The sequence below is a fragment of the Amphiura filiformis genome, chromosome 16, assembly GCF_039555335.1.
Source record: "Amphiura filiformis chromosome 16, Afil_fr2py, whole genome shotgun sequence".
NCBI lineage: Eukaryota > Metazoa > Echinodermata > Ophiuroidea > Amphilepidida > Amphiuridae > Amphiura > Amphiura filiformis.
In genome coordinates, this window is record NC_092643.1 from 40373190 (window position 1) to 40386203 (window position 13014).

Here is a 13014-nt window from a genome sequence, read left to right on the forward strand (position 1 = left end):
TAAAAAATTTTCTCGGACAAACTTTTATTCATCTTCAGTGAAAGCATGAATAACATAATACCGTCGGATTATAAATAGTAATGTGGACTAAATTTAATGAGATACACAAACTTTAGGAAGCGATGAGCGAGTATGAAAAAGGCGCCTGTTGATCAAACTTGGAATGAACTGCACTGATGCGCGCACTACGTAATCATTAAATTCTTCGCAACCAGTCAACCGAATCAAATAAAATTTTCGTAAGTGATTTACAATAAAATTGGCCATGCGCTGCATATCAAATTGTTTGATTCTAATGTCTATTTTTCGACTTACGTTCAATTTTATTCACTCGGTAATTTTTTCCTGGGACACCTTGTATATTTTCTGGTGGGCCTTTTCAAACCCTGTTTGATTCTGACCTCCTCAGATTGAAATGCTCCTAAAAAGAAATAGGCAATTTAAAACTATACAACATGTTCATTTAAAAGTTAATTGGTATACCCTGTATATTTTCTTGCACACTCTGAATATTGATTTCAAGTTAATGGCATTGTAATCTATGTTCTTTATGCTTTCTCGCAATGTATTTGCATATCTGTAATTGGTTAAAAAGTTATAACCATTTATATTAAAACTGATGTTTTCACCTTAGAAAAGAGCATGTCACGAAAGAAGGGCCCAACTTGAGACACATGGCCTTATACGGTCTCACTCTATCCTGATTGTGCTTTTTTAGTTCAATGTCTTGTTTCAAGGACTCTTAAGTTTAAGGGGACACTGAACACCTAAAATTGTGAAATAGGTATATTTAAGTCATTTTAGGGTTTTCTCGTATTTAATTTCTTTGAAATTTCAGCTTCAATTTGCTTTTATTTGAAAGAAATCGGACATTCGGCTCTCATTTTATGATTCATATTCATAAATTGTCTTTTACCACTACCATGACTACGCCGAAAAGTAGACCGACGTTAAGATTGATCATATAGTTAAGACGCTTGGCTGAAGTTGATTGACCCTATAGTGCCGACAACTTGATGTCTTGCAATAATGTCTTGTGGAGTCCATTTTGAGTTTGTAACATTTTCACGCCGCAATTGCGTTATGGATCCTATGGCTTGCCATAACACATGAGCGTACTAAGTACATGTAGTACTTTACCATTGTTTACATTTGCTGGGCGAGACACATGCCCGGTGTCGTGTGCCAGACCCCTCTCATGATGAAATCGTAGTAGTATATATGAATATTAATGAACTCTACGTCATCCGCGTCATACATTTTTTTAATAATCGACTCGTACAGATCGTGAATGATGTTATTAATAGATCTAGCTCGTCACCACAGTGAAATTAATTAACACACACACGGCGGTTGAATTTTAAACCACAGTATTATAGAAAAGTGTACTTTTGTTCCAGTTTCTAACCAGTAATTTCGGAATTCAAGCATTTTAAACAACAGTAAGTGTACATTTCGTCCAGTTTCTTACCAGTTGCAATGAATTATGGTAGTGTAAGCTTACCAATATTAATACCAAAAGCTGTGATAGTTTCTGCACTGTACATACTGTACAACTCTGTACAGTGTGAGTATGTACGCGAGTATAACAACTTGAGCAAGTCACAATATTTTCTCAAGTTGATTTATCCTTTCTATAAATAGCGACGTATACAGAAAAAATATACACAACCACGTTCTCCGTGTACTGTACATACTACATAGTATAATTTAAAACTCTAGTCCGGGACTCTAGCGGGTACACCCATCGTATGTGTACATGGACCTAATCCATGGGTTCCTACAAGGCCGATGACTGGACCGATGACACACATTCGATAGGTGTATCGTATAATATGTGTGAGTTACGGCTTTTGACAATTGGCTCCCTAGTCCTAGCCCGAGGTACTCACACGTCCGTCACTACGATTTCCATTAGGGGTAGCGGGGTGAATGACCCCTAAATTTAAAAAATATTAATTTTTCACCCTCTATTGGGAATATGTGCAAGCTCGGGGTGAAAACTGACCCTCTAGCTACTTTTGGACCGTACTCCTACCCCTGACTACACTGCAAAATATTTTTCACCCCAAGATTTAATTTTCACCCCATGTATTTGGATTTTCTGCAAGCTCTGGAGTGAAAAACACAGGAAAACAACCCCCGACTTTTGGGCCTTAATGCTGTAGGCCTACCCCTGATTTCCACTGTCCTTCTCCGCACGAAGGTCTGAGACTCCTGAGCATATCTGGTCCAGGGTACACATAAAATACCACGTTTTCTCATAAATACCACTTCCTACCATTCCTCACGTGAAGATGAGACTTAAACAAAACATATTTGGTGCATGTTCGTAAATTTTGAGCACATTTGAGGATGGAAAATGTTTTGAATTCTTTCTATAAATAGATGCCGTCAGTGTGACGTCATCACCGCAAGCGTGAGTTCACGGTGCCCGCTTTTACGTGACGTAGGGCATTCATGGCCCTAGTGAGGAAGGAACAGGGCCATGATGTTTCGGGCTACCCTAGTCCATACATTCGACATATAGCGGGGCCTCTAGTCGTCTCTACAAATATGTCAATGACAGCAAGAACATGATGAAGTCTAACTTGGAATTTGCACATCATCTTGATCTTGATACTGCCCAACAGTCCTAGAGGAGTAAAACGGTTAGGTTGATATGCGCATGCATGCAAATTTTAGTCTATAGATTTCTTGTAGATGTTGGGTTATGTTGGTTTTAAATTGTGTGGGATCTATTATGTTTAAGGGGTACTACACTCTAGCCAATTTTTTGCTTATTTTTGTGTTTTTCTCAAAAATCATAGTGCATTGGTGACAAGTAAGATATAGGGCCTAGATATGTATATTATAGAGACAAGGACTATAACTACTGCACTGAAAATTCAGCAACTCAAGGCAAGTAGTTATTGATTTATTGATCAAATATTGGTTTTCCCTAATTTTTGACTGTAACTCCACAACTGCTGTCTGTGCTGAAATAAAATTTCCAGTGTAGCAGTTGTAGTCCTTGCCCCTATAATATACATATCTTACTTGTCACCAATGCTCTATAATTTTTGAGAAAAATGTAAAAATAGGCACAAAATTGGGCAGGTGTAGTACCCCGTTATCCAAATGATTTGATCGAGTAATTTATCAACTACCATGTATCCACGACAACACAATACTATAGGGACTGTGCAATAATTATGTCTACACACAGGGTGATGTCTACACCCTGGGCCCTTAATTACTTAGTAACTCGGGGTCTGAAACAGTAACTTGGACCCCGAGATAGTAACTCGACTTTAAGTAACTCGGGCCCCGACTTAGTAACTCTGGGTCTGAGATAGTAACTTGGGGCCTCGACTTAGTAACTCGGGGTCCGAGATAGTAACTCGGGGCCTCGTCTTATTAACTCGGGGTCCAAGATTGTAACTCGGGCCTCGACTTTAGTAACTCGGGTCTGAGATAGTAACACGGACCTCGACTTAGTAACTTCGGGTCTGAGATAGTAACTTGGGGCCTCAACTTAGTAACTTGGTATCTGAAATAGTAACACGGACCCCAGGATAGTAACTCGGGGTCGGAGCTAGTAGTCCAGGCCCGCGAGTTTATAACTCGGGGTCCGGGATAGTAACTCAGGGTCCGAGATAGTAAGTCGGGGGCCCGACTTAGTAACTCGGAGTCCGAGATAGTAATTCGGGGCCCCGAGATACTACTTTGGGATCCGAGATAGTAGCTCAAGGTCCCGAGATACTAATTCAGGGTCTGATATAGTAACTCGGGCCCGACTTAATAACACGGGCCCTTAGATAGTAACTCAGGGTTCCGACTTAATATCTTGGGGTCAGAGATATAATAACTCGGGGTCCGAGATAGTAACTCGGGCCTCAACTTAGTAACTCGGGGTCTGAGATAGTAACACGGGCCCGAAATAGTAATTAGGGGTCTGAGTTAGTAACTTGGGGGCCCCAACTTAGTAACTTGGGGCCCCAACTTAGTAACTCGGGTACCGAGATAGTAACTCGGGGCTTCAACTTAGTAACTCGGGGTCTGAGATAGTAACACGGACAACGAGAAACTCGGGGCTTCAACTTAGTAACTCGGGGTCCAAGATAGTAACTCGGGGCCCCGACGTAGTAACTGGCGGTCAGAGATAGTAACTCGGGCCTCGACTTAGTAACTCGGGGTCCGAGATAGTAACTTGGGGCCTCAACTTAGTAACTTGGTATCTGAGATAGTAACACAGACCGAGATAGTAACTCGGGTCCGAGATATAATTCGGGCCCCGACTTTATAACTCAGGGTCCGGGATAGTACGGTAACTCAGGGTCAGAGATAGTAAGTCGGGCCCCGACTTAGTAACTCGGAGTCCGAGATAATAACTTGGGACCCCGAGATACTAATTGGGGGTCCGAGATAGTAGCTCAGGGTCCCGAGATACTAATTCAGGGGTCTGATATAGTAACTCGGGCCCCAACTTAGTAACACAGGGCCCTTAGATAGTAACTCGGGTTCCGACTTAATAACTTGGGGTCAGAGATATAATAACACGGGGTCCGAGATACTAACTCGGGGCCTCAACTTAGTAACTCGTGGTCTGAGATAGTAACACGGACCACGAGATAGTAACTCAGGGTCCGAGTTAGTAACTCGGGGCCCCAACTTAGTAACTCGGGTACCGAGACAGTAACTTCGGGGCCTCGACTTAGTAACTTCGGAGTCTGAGATAGTAACACTGACCCGAGATAGTAACTCGGGGTCCGAGATAGTAACTTGGGGCTTGACTTAGTAACTCGGGTCTGAGATAGTAACACTGACCCGAGATAGTAACTCGGGTCTGAGATAGTAACTTCGGGCCCTGACTTATTAACTCGGGGTCCGAGATAGTAACTCGGGGCCCGACTTATTAACTCGGGGTCCGAGATAGTAACTTGGGGCCTCGACTTAATAACTCGGGGTCTGAAACAGTAACACAGACCGAGATAGTAACTCGGGTCTGAGATAGTAATTCAGGACCCCAATTAGTATCTCGGCCCCAAGTTACTATCTCGGACTCGAAGTTACTAAGTCGGGGCCCAATTACTATCTCGGACCCCGAGTTCCTATCTTGGGTCTGTGTTACTATCTCAGATACCAAGTTACTAAGTTGAGGCCCCAAGTTACTATCTTGGACCCCGAGGTACTAAGTCGAGGCCCCGAGTTACTATCTCTGACCCCCAGTTACTACGCCGGGGCCCCGAAGTTACTATCTTGGACCCCAAGTTACAATATCAGGGTCCGTGTTATTATTTCAGACCCGAAGTTACTAAGTCGAGGCCTGAGTTACTATCTCGGACCCTGGTTACTATCTTGGGGTCTGTGTTACTATCTCAGACCCCAAGTTACTAAGTTGAGGCCCCGAGTTACTATCTCTAACCCCTAATTACTAAGTCGGGCCCCGAAGTTACTATCTCAGACCCCGAGTTACAGTCTCTGGGTGCGTGTTACTATCTCAGACCCGAGTTAATAAGTCGAGGCCCCGAGTTACTATCTCAGACCCTGAGTTACTAACCCCGACCCCAAGTTACTAAGTCGAGGCCCCGAATTACTATCTCGGACCCCGAAGTTACTACCTCGCACCCGAGTTACTAAGTCGGGCCCTGAATTACTATCTCAGACCCCGAAGTTACTATCTCGGGTCCGTGTTACTGTTTCAGACCCCGAGTTATTAAGTCGAGGCCCCAAGTTACTATCTCGGACCCCGAAGTTACTATCTCGGGTCAGTGTTACTATCTCAGACCCGAGTTACTAAGTCGAGGCCCCGACTTACTATCTCTGACCCCGCGTTACTATCCCGGACCCTGAGTTATAAAGTCCGGGGCCCGAATTACTATCTCGGACCCGAAGTTACTATATAGGGTCCGTGTTACTATCTCGGATACCAAGTAACTAAGTTGAGGCCCAAGTTACTATCTCGGACCCCGAAGTTACTAAGTCAAGGCCCGAATTACTATCTCGGACCCGAAGTTACTAGGTCGGGCCCTGAATTACTATCTCAGACCCCGAAGTTACTATCTCGCGGTCCGTGTTACTGTTTCAGACCCCAAGTTATTAAGTCGAGGCCCCAAGTTACTATCTCTGACCCCGAAAGTTAATAAGTCGGGGCCCTGAAGTTACTATCTCGGACCCCGAAGTTACTAAGTCGAGGCTCCGAGTTACTAAGTCGAAGATTTCCATTGAGCTATACAACACTCCCATGTATACTACAACTTTATCATGGGTGGAACAGAGTACTGTAGATGATTTCCATTGAGCTATACAACACTCCCATGTATACTACAACTTTATCATGGGTGGAACAGAGTACTGTAGATGATTTCCATTGAGCTATACAACACTCCCATGTATACTACAACTTTATCATGGGTGGAACAGAGCACAAAGATGATTTCCATTGAGCTATTCAACACTCCCATGTATACTACAACTTTATCATGGGTGGAACAGAGTACTATAGATGATTTCCATTGAGCTATACAACACTCCCATGTATACTACAACTTTATCATGGGTGGAACAGAGTACTGTAGATGATTTCCATTGAGCTATACAACACTCCCATGTATACGACAACTTTATCATGGGTGGAACAGAGTACAAAGATGATTTCCATTGAGCTATACAACACTCCCATGTATACTACAACTTTATCATGGGTGGAACAGAGTACTATAGATGATTTCCATTGAGCTATACAACACTCCCATGTATACTACAACTTTATCATGGGTGGAACAGAGCACAAAGATGATTTCCATTGAGCTATACAACACTCCCATGTATACTACAACTTTATCATGGGTGGAACAGAGTACAAAGATGATTTCCATTGAGCTATACAACACTCCCATGTATACTACAACTTTATCATGGGTGGAACAGAGTACTGTAGATGATTTCCATTGAGCTATACAACACTCCCATGTATACTACAACTTTATCATGGGTGGAACAGAGCACAAAGATGATTTCCATTGAGCTATTCAACACTCCCATGTATACTACAACTTTATCATGGGTGGAACAGAGTACTATAGATGATTTCCATTGAGCTATACAACACTCCCATGTATACTACAACTTTATCATGGGTGGAACAGAGTACTGTAGATGATTTCCATTGAGCTATACAACACTCCCATGTATACTACAACTTTATCATGGGTGGAACAGAGTACTATAGATGATTTCCATTGAGCTATACAACACTCCCATGTATACTACAACTTTATCATGGGTGGAACAGAGTACTGTAGATGATTTCCATTGAGCTATACAACACTCCCATGTATACTACAACTTTATCATGGGTGGAACAGGACACTATCTATTGTGCTATAATGTAAATTATTTCTAGTGTCCTGTCCCTCCTGTGACAAAGTTGGGTATACAAGGAATGTTGTATAGCACAATTAAAATTATGATTTAGGTGTCCTTCCCACCCGTGACAAAGTTGTGGTATACAAGGAATGTTGTATTGTTTAAATCAAATCATCTTTACTATCCTATCCCACCTGTGACAAAGTTGCGGTGTTCATGGGTATCTTGTAAAGCACAATTTTAATCTTCTATATTTTACCCACATGTAACATTTATGTTTTTTGTGTTTTATATTTTAAAGAATGGTGCAAACTTCATGAAGTAAATGAACATGTGAAGCCATTGGCTGCGAGTTCGGGTGTCAGGGCATCTGATGTTTTGCAATTGATCTTCCTAGAGGTGAGTTAAGGTTTACACTATATGTTTTGGGCAGAATTTTCGGCCGAATGTTAAATAAGTTTAGCTTAGATTTGCAAGTTTCATAAATGAAAATTTGCAATTATTTCTTGATATTTCTTGATTTATTTTTTAATATATATCTAAGCAATAGTTTTGCCATTTTAACCCTCCCAAAAAACATCATGCAAATGGGGTGGAAATGACACTACTTATATCAATCATTGGGATTTCCTTAATAAAACCAATACCATTCCTCATGTGTGTCAGCTTTACTTGTCTCAATATTCGAATGCAAATGCTGCTAGTTCATGCTACCATCTAACTCGCCTTATGAAAGATGTACATAGAACATATTGACCATTTTAGGTGGCATTTTGTCTATATGTATTTTCAGATAGCTAACTCAAATACTACACCTTACAGATACAATAGCTAGCTATGTCAAATCCATTATGTTCATTTAACTTAAATCAGCAAAGAAAAGTGTTTAAATGGGATTTTGTGAATTTGCATAAGTCAAGAAGCTGTTTTGAAAAATCACATCCTGTACGATAATTTTAAAGCAATTCTGTGCACAACACCATAGTTAAGTTTGCCACCTTAAATATCTACCGTATATAATTTTAAAAATTCTGTGACTTATTTATAATTCTATTACTCTTACGACCCATTATTCAAAATCGCGCACTGTGATTTGTTAAAACACGTCACATGAGAGCCCATTATTCTGCAATAATGGGTCAAGCGCCGTAACACACTCTACGCACAGCATTGTACGGTGTGCAATATTTCCGCGATACACGCTCCACCTTGAAGTAAACAACTGAAAATATTTGTGCCAAAAAATGATATTTTCTCTTTAAATCGCACTATTTTCTGGTAATAGAATAGAAATAAAGGGTGCAGCATTATCCTTTACACGCAAATAATGTGTCCTTGGCAGTAAAAACGTCTAAATAATGGGTGAGGACACATTATTTGGGTGTAAAGGATAATGCATTACCCTTTATTTCTTAAATAAAAGGAAGGTCTGAAAATGTTGTGTTAATTATTATTAATATTCATGTTATTCTCATTAATAACTTTTCTGCAGGCACTAGCACTGTCTAAGGAGTAAGGATTCCTTCAATAGTTTGCAGATTGAAGCAGCCTTTTAACAGGCACAACAACACAAAGAACAAGAGAGTATAGAGAATCAAGAATGCAGCAAATAAGAACTGCCCTGAAGTCTTTGGATGTCATTATTGGAACTTAATAACAATCCATTGCCATAGTCCATTTGGGACAAGATCAAGGCACAAACCACCAGATAGTAGATGCCATGGTCCTTGAAACCAATTGATATTTTATGTAGTTGCTAATTTATAATAGATTACAGGGATACAATGTATATGATATGTGCAGCCACTGTCATCTGTGTATCAAATATAACACAGAGGTTGCATACTGGATTGCAGAGCTGGATTGATGGAATCATCGCCAACTGTTAGCATAGCAGGAGATAAGCTATGTGTATGATAATTTGATGCGCTAATAGAAAACTCTATCTCCTCATCATTTAGCTTCCAGAGATTTTATGGTCATCCAGTGTTTTATTCAGTGATGCTAGATGAGGCTGTTTTCATGGAGTTTGGATAAGATACATTAAAATATCTGTATAACTGAATGTCATCACCGTAACATATAGAGAGGTTTCTTGATTGACAAGTGTATAATATTATGGTGAATGACATACATGTAACAGGGCCAATCATGGATCCTTGTGACAGGCTTTGTCGCCTAGATTTTAAAGGGGAGTGGTTACTCACTCTCTAGTATGATGCTAGGCGAGTGGTCAAATCATTCTCTAGCATGATTGCTAGGAGAGAGAGCTGTTAACATTGTATTTGAACACAGATATTGGAACATCTGTGATTTGAAGTGATGATTTTTATGTGAGCTGGCTATCTGGTGAATATAACTGGTATTACCATATAGTCACATAACAGTAAAAAAATAATTCTTAAGGTTGGTCTTAACCCTCAGGGAATTATGGGCCTCATAACTGCTAAATTTTTGGTCTTTTAAAATGACAAAGACTTGATGAATTCATATGCGAGGTCAAATTTGGGCAAAAATGCTCAGTTATGGAGAAAATTAAAAAACAATTTTACCCAAATTTTCATGGGCATTGTACCAAAAAAATTCTTTATAAAATTAATTTTTAAAAACCTATTTTTTATTCATTTTTTAAATTTTGACCAACTTTGAGAAATTTTTACCAAAACTGGTTGAAAAATGCTCAATTTTGCCGAAAAAAAAAACATGAAAAAAAAAGCCTGATTTTTCGCTCAATTTTCATTTTTTTTGGTGAAGTTGATCAAAATTTTAAAAAGTAAATGGTCCTAGATATCTATACGCTGGCGATGGTTACGTAATAATCGGATTAACTACCATAGCAATAGGTACAAACAATTTTTGATTATATCGCGCTGCACTACTACGCTCATGCGGTACCTCTGCATTGAACCATAGATGTCAAAGAAATGCTAATCACTTGCACCTGTAAGATTAGTCTCTTTGAAAAGAGCGGTATTGTATTCAATCTACTATATGATTGACGACAGGTGATGAGTGCAACCTGCTTGTAGTGCAGCGCGGTATATTCAAAATTGTTTGCACCTATTGCTATGGTAGTTAATCCGATTAATTACGTAATTTCGCCAGCGATATCTAGTTTTTAAAAATAAAAATTTTTACTGAAGAATGTTTTTGTTTTTTCCAAAAATAATTTGTGTAAAAAAATTGGTTTGAATGTAAAGGTTTCTTGATCAATTTTCATTAACACAGCAATGAAATTCAGACATGGAACTTTCATAACTTTCAGCTAACTCCAATTAGGCTGGAATTAGCAAAGTCAAACACTGAAAGGGATGCAAATTATTATAATTATATTCTCACAGTACAGGGTGTCCCAGAAAACATCTCCAGAAATAGACAATATCATCAAAATATTTTAAAAGCAGTGGGTAGCTCATTGTGCACATTATACACAAATTTTATTTTAATTGGTTGGCTGGATGCAAAGAAATGAGTGATTGATCACACAATGCACACATCAACAACTCATTCCAAGTTTGATTAACAGGCACTTTTGTCACACTTGCTCACCCCTTCAGTAAAGTTTGTGTATCTCATTCAATTCAGTCCTCTGATCTATTTTATACGATGGTATTATGTTACTCATGCTTGCACTGAAGGTGAAAAACGTGAGTGAATATAACATTTGATCTGCCTTTACTTTGATACACAGTGCCTGAATTGTAAGAAACTTAACATGGATTGCAGAAATTGGATAGCTATACAATTAACAGATTTAATTCTTTACATAATATGTTAAACTTTCAAAAACCCAAGAAATACATGATTAAGCTTAGAGCTTCTAATTTTTATACTGTGCTATATTATGTTTAATGTTTTAATTTTTTAAGTTAAAACTTTGCATTCATGGCAATATTTGAAGCAACATTTTGTCCAAGAAAACTTTGATTTTTGTAAGCTTTCCAGCTTTAATTCTTTGTGTTGTGCAATATGTTATATTGCAACTTTCCAAAGAACATGTGAGCCAAGAATGACAATGATCAAGTGCTTGTACATCTTTACGTGTAATTTTGATACCATGCAACATTATGTTCAAATTTTAAAAGATTTACATTTTACATAGCCATTTCTTGGAAAATTCCAAAACATTAATTATTGTGTGAGAAAACTTTTTTGTCAGCTGGAATTCTTTATACAATAATTCTTTATGCAATAATTATATTAATATTAACGAAAAAATATATTTACAAGTACCAAGCACCATTTTAGATTCAAGCTTTAATATCACATAGTATTTTCACATGTTAACAAAAGTTTATTACATGTTTAGCAAAACACAGATTGTGTAAGAAGAATAAAAAGAATTTCACCAAACAAAACACAAAGTCAATTGATAAGCATTAGTGTGCATTGTGTTGAATGATCTTTCTTTCAAACTTAATGAAATGAATTGAGATGTATGTTATGTAATCGCTCATATCTTTGCAATCAGTCAACCGATTCAAGTGTGTAAGATGCAGAATAAGAGGGCTACATGCTGTTTTTTATGTTTTGGATTTGGATGCTTATTTGTCAGCTTATGTCAAAATTCATTCACCTTGTAATCTTTTTCTGGAACACCCTGTATATTAATTTAATTTGCTAGGTAATAGTAAGGAACTTCTTTAAAAGTTTTGCAAATTTCAATCTGCATAATTAATTAGAGCTAATTTTGACTTGTCCAAAAAATTAGTCATAATTGAAAATTATGCAGATTGAAATTAGCAAAAAGTTAAATGTAATGTGTTTCTAGATAGCCCTTACAGCTACCCACATTGCAACATTATAACATTTCCATTAGAGATAGAATTTAACTTCTTTTCCACAAAATGTTAGTTTTCACTGTCAGATATGTCCTCTTTTAAATTTGGCCTGAGCAAATGATGCAATAAAAAGAAAATCACTGTATAATACCAGCACATAAGCCGCCAATGTGAGCCACTCCTTCAAATGTGACTGGTGTCGGTCCCAGACGCCTTGTATGGAGAGTATTGTGAACATTGTGTGTTAAGTTTTGAAAAACATGAGGTTGTTCTCCTCAGCAAATGTTACAATATGACCTGATTTAAAAAAAATTGTCAAATCAGCAGTTTTTAGGTAAAAAAAATCCCTTAAGATGGGTAGGGGTTTCAGATTGCCATCAGCACACCCCTGTTAAAATTTAATTTGAGCCCCCCTCCCCCCAACATTTTTTTGTTTCAAATGAATGAGCATCAAGTCAGAGTGAGAATCTTGGATAAATCTGCCATATATGATTAAAAGTAAGTTTTATTCAAAGTGTCATATTAAGGGACTGTGTATTCTCAGAAATGCATTAATTAAAAGTGCTGTAACTTTAAATTAAACAAAATTTAATGCAAGTATATATTTTTGTTATGCAAAAGTATTTTTTGAAGAAACTTCAAAAAAAGCACATTGTTTTGCCTTAAATTATTTGGAACACACTGTACCCAAATTTGGATTTCATGGTTTTTTTTTTTGTAATTAGACACTCCATTCATGGAACGGTTTTTCATGATTTGGATATTAGTCTTATTTAGACTAAGCGCGAGTCTAGGTTACAAAAAAAACACAAAATCCAAATTTTGGATTTTTCCTTCCTATAGTGTGTTCCAAACAATTTTAGGCAAAATCATGAGGTTTTTC

General features: G+C 38.3%; 1 long non-coding RNA gene across 1 annotated transcript; it reads left to right on the forward strand.

The window, feature by feature from the left end:
• The first annotated feature begins 1179 nt into the window (after positions 1-1179).
• Positions 1180-8920, forward strand: LOC140135991 (uncharacterized). The gene is made up of 3 exons (XR_011856594.1): positions 1180-1442; positions 7652-7749; positions 8843-8920. It is a non-coding gene; the product is annotated as an uncharacterized lncRNA (long non-coding RNA).
• The last annotated feature ends 4094 nt before the right edge of the window (positions 8921-13014 follow it).